The 4,723-nt window shown below is 38.4% G+C and overlaps 1 long non-coding RNA gene across 2 annotated transcripts; it reads left to right on the top strand.

The window, feature by feature from the left end:
• Window positions 1-765: 765 nt before the first annotated feature.
• LOC114073818 lies at window positions 766-4,428 on the top strand. 2 transcript variants are annotated; one of them, XR_003574399.1, is made up of 3 exons: window positions 766-1,299; window positions 4,067-4,202; window positions 4,295-4,428. It is a non-coding gene; the product is annotated as an uncharacterized LOC114073818 (long non-coding RNA). The 2 variants fall into 2 exon arrangements; XR_003574398.1 differs by having other exon boundaries at window positions 767-1,295; window positions 4,064-4,202.
• The last annotated feature ends 295 nt before the right edge of the window (window positions 4,429-4,723 follow it).

Below are 4,723 nucleotides of genomic sequence, written 5' to 3'. Positions count from 1 at the left end.
ATGGAACAATAGCTTCTAGAAGAAAATTTATCTTCCTCTAACATGGTCAAATTCTAGCATAGGTTTCTCAGTACTCATAGACTTAAATGACACAAGATTTTGATTTAATGCATCAGATGTCCTCCAAGTATACTGTATTTTCCAGAAACACTAGTATTTAGGCTAATATCTAATTTACAAGACTAATACATTACCCATATTCTGATTGTAGGATAAAGAAAGTTTTCTGGTTTAATATTAAATGTGTTACATGCGTCTGTTAGTTGATTCACTAAAATTCCAGGTGAAGTCCTGAAAAAATTAGTAAGCCTTAGCTGAGACCAGCCAATCACTGTATACTAAAAAAATGGGCATCAGGGTGTGGCAGCTCTGGAAATGATACAGAAAACACCCAAGCAGCCAGTAACCAGTAGCCAAAAGCCCAGTAGCCAGGCTTTTCAGAATAACAGCAAAATAAAATAGGTTTGGTTGTCTGTGTTTTTTTCCAAGAAAAGGTAATAAATGTAATGGCTTTTTTCTTATTTTCTATCCCATACTGAGCACATTATAATTGGACATCTCTGCATAAACAAAATATATCTCTATTAAAAAGTGTTAAAAAGCTGTTTCGGAAGGTATCTGCTCCTAAAATGGAAAAGACACACAAGTTTTGGTCTTCTGTTGCGTGATTTTGATTAACATACTTCAGGGTGAGAGGGGATTGCTTACACACCTGTTGGTCATGTGTGTGCCTACGCACATACATAAATGAAGCTGCAAATCTGGAGGGTAGCGAGGGGATAAAATTGTTCTTATTGCTGTCTGGGTTAGCATTTACTCAGCCTGTGAGGTCAGAAAGAGCCTTGTGATAATGGCACCCATCTAAGTGAAAATAATTTGAATTTTCAGCAGAAAAAGGAGTGGAAGACTGGATAGGTCTATTTGCAGACTAACTTTACGGTGTGACATCTTTGTTGTTAGAAAAACCAATATTTTTCGAGATTCTATCTTTGATGTTCATGCCAAATTTCTATTCATCTAGTGCAGAAACTCCTCTTTGCAATAATCTTCTCTTTTTTCAAGTTGAACTTGGTAGACCATCACTGTTCTACCATTTTCAAAATAATTCTAAGAAGCTGTTGTACAGAAATGTCAGAGGAAATTCCTAAAAGAAAAAAAAAAACAAACCCACAAAAAACAAACAAACAAACAAACAAACCTGGTCAAAGGAGAGAGTTCTGCAATCCCCATAACACAAGGAGATAGGAATGGGATTGATCCCCTTTGGATAGTGTTGGTCACTCTGGTACTAGCACGTAAGTATTTATACAGTAGCATAAATTTCCAGTACAGGTAGTTTCATTAATCCTTCATTTCTGATGATCCAACCCACTTACTTTTAGAGCAACTTGTTGATACTATGGGGATATTTCCCTCCTTCATGCTGACTGACTGGAATTCAGACAGATGGAAGAGACTCTGAGAGATTTATTCAGTTTGTACAGTTTTAGAGAATAGTGTGTCTTTTTGAGATGTGAAAGGGACTGCAGGGAATAACACTATACCTGTTGCTACTCAGAGGCAGGTAAGGAATATTACAGACTGCAAGGGATCTAGCTGGAGACAATAGCCATTTGTCTCACTTGATACTTTAGTGAGGTCCCCTGTTGGAGTTTGTTCAGACTGTGTAAAATGCTGATTAATCCTCTGAGGACATATGTCATGGATTTCTTGGTTCTACATACAGAGATCCTTTAAAATATTCAGGAATGACCAAAAATTGGTTTGCCATGGTGATCATCAACCCTTGAAGGGTTTGCTTCCAAGGGTAAAAGAAAAATTAGAGATTTTTTCTATCCAATCTGAGAAAACCTGTCTTTTGAGTGCATACGGTTTTGGATTCTGGTTAAACAAAACTTTAAGATTACTTTTCAGGTTATAATGAAGACAGAGGAACAATGCAGAGCTTGTCAACGAAACCAGCAGCAGCTTTACAAAAAGTGGCTATGACGATATCTGCTTTCCTAGTTTTGTTTTCACTTTAATAGGCATGTGTGTACATTTTTCTTATTTAGTACAGAGTATGCAGTGCACCTGAAAGTGTTCAAGGCTGGGTTAGACAGTGCTCTGAGCAACCTGGTCTAGTGGAAAGTGTCCCCACTCATGGCAGGAGGGTTGGAGCCAGATGATCTTTTGTGCCACCTCCAACCCAAACCATTCCATGGCTCTCTGATTAGCATTTGGGAAAATTGCTTCTTTCCTATGGCTGAGCTGGGATATTCCAAAATCTGTCACATCATACATGAATCACCCAGAACTCTTTGGCACATGCTGCAGATATATTTTCAGTGATTTTTTTCTAAAAATATTTAACATATTAGCAAGTTCAGCTGCAAGAATTAGTGATTTTATCAGCTATATTTATGCACCCTGAAGTCAGATATCTTTAGTGTAGTTGCACAATGATAGTAAATGATAGTTCATAAATATTTTTATGCAATAGTAGATTAAAATGCAGGCACTAAATCCAACAGAAAGCAGGTAACAAATTAAGACAGGGTGAAATAACTCACCAAACAAAATTTAAAACAGATGTCTCAAAAATACTTGAAAATTAAACAAATTTTAAGAATGAAGAGAGTAAGACATCCTTGTTTGTAACTTATTTCCACACATAGGCACACAGAGAGATAAAGTAGTTCTAGGAATTATAATCCAAATGCAGGCATAGGAAAAATTCAGCTCTCCTATACATGGAATACTGTAAATTTTTTCTTTGTATTGAGTAAAAGTGAGGAAGGGCAATGGGAGCAACAAAGATAGAGAATTGGGTGATCAACCTTAATTTTTGATTAGTTCAGTAAAAAATAACTATGGAAAACCTGTAGCATGGCCTACAGTTCTCATCAAAATATTTTTACTGTTTGTTCCCTCAGGATGCCAGCCATCAGGGTGTTTCATAGACAAAAATCATAGAATCATTGAATATGCTGAGTTATGCTGAACCCACAAGGTTCATCAAAAGTCCAACTCCTGTCCCTGCACAGGATGCCCCAGAAATCGCACCATGTGCCTGAGAGCGTTGGCCAAACATTCCTTGAACTCAGACAGGCTTGGTGCCGTGACCACTTCCCTGCGGAGCCTGTTCCAGTGCCCGACCACTCCTTTTCCTAAAATTCAACCTAAACCTCCCTTAACTCATCTTCATGCTGTTTCCTTGAGTCCTGTCACTGGTCATCAGAGAGAAGAGATCAGTGCTTGCCCCTCAGATTCCCCTGATGAGGAAGCTGAAGACCAAAGTAAGGTCTCCCCTCAGCCTCTTCTTCTCCAGGCTGAACAGATGAAGTGATCTCAGCCACTCCTCATACAGTTTCCCCTCCAGTCCCTTTACCATCCTTGCGGCCCTCCTTTGGATACTCTCTAATAACTTACTGGTTTTCTTATATTGTGGTGCCCAAAACTGCAAACAGCAGTTAAAGTGAGCCCACAGGCAGAGAGGGACAATCTCTTCCATTGACTGGCTGGCTGGCGATGCTTTGCCTGATGCCCCCCAGGTAATAGAAGGCCCTCCTGGCTGCCAGGGTATGGCTGACTCATATTCAACTTTCCATCAATCAGGACCCCCAGGTCCCTTTCCATGACACTACTTTCCAGCCTCTCTATATGTACATCTTAAATAAAAAATGTAACCACTCTGGGTAGTTTATAGCTTAATCCAGAACATGCAAGCACACTCCTGTTCTTACAGCTGTGACTTGGTCTGAGTTCAGTGGAGTTTTTCTTGATTTATCTCCCTCTGACATAGTTACATGATAGGAAGACATTATTTGCATTAGTCTGAAAATAAACATTATTCTAAGCAAATGTATAAGAATTTGTCTCTCAGACTCACAACATGCATGTTACTGTGTTCCCCCAGCTATCTTTATGTCCCATATGTGTGAAACGTATATATGAATATATTATTTGTACATGGTCTAATCAAACACTTCATATGATGTATCTGTTTAAAGCTATATTAAACACCCATATTTTTTTCTATACACTGCTCTGAAATATAATTATCTCATTTCATATTTTATAGGAGAGATGTAGTTTGGAAGTGACTTGACGTACTTTTGGCAGGAGGCCAAAGCAGATCAGAATCAACATCCAGAAGAAAATGCCAAATACAAGAAAATAACAGTGACTTAATATGATTTAATATCAATAAATTGTTTGAGGTTAGTGGAATGAATCCTTGATCTTTTCTTCGTGTTATAAATTACAGATGATTGTATAATGTATTGTAACAGTTGTAACTCCTTCCAACTAGGTCTATCCATCACAGCCTGGACTGAAACACTGCTTTTTCTTCATATCATGGAGCCAAACTGTTGAGGAAGGTTCACCACAGAAGACCTACTTACCCTGTTCAAAGACCAGTTCCTCCTGTTTTTTACAATTTCCTCTGTGTTTTTTTATTAAAGCAAAGGTACCATCTATTACTCTGACATACTGTTATGCAGCCATCTCATGAACTGACACCTCCAAAGTGGCTTTGGGTTTCAGAACGCAAAACTTGACTTTGAGCTATGCCTAGCACAGCTGGTGCCAAACAATGTGAATTTTCTTCCTACAGCATATATAGAAAGGCCCTGGTGGTGCCCTACCTCTTCCCTTCTCTTCTCTCTTAGCATTTAGATGTTTTATACAAAGGAATCACAGCAGCTGATTTGATTTCACCTCTGAAATCAAATTTGAT

Source organism: Empidonax traillii, unplaced genomic scaffold (genome assembly GCF_003031625.1).
Source record: "Empidonax traillii isolate 1590-97213 ecotype Southwest subspecies unplaced genomic scaffold, ASM303162v1 scaffold4:size3804566, whole genome shotgun sequence".
Taxonomy (NCBI): domain Eukaryota; kingdom Metazoa; phylum Chordata; class Aves; order Passeriformes; family Tyrannidae; genus Empidonax; species Empidonax traillii.
The sequence above is the reverse complement of the archived record's forward strand: the minus strand, read 5'-3'. Positions and strand labels throughout refer to the sequence as shown.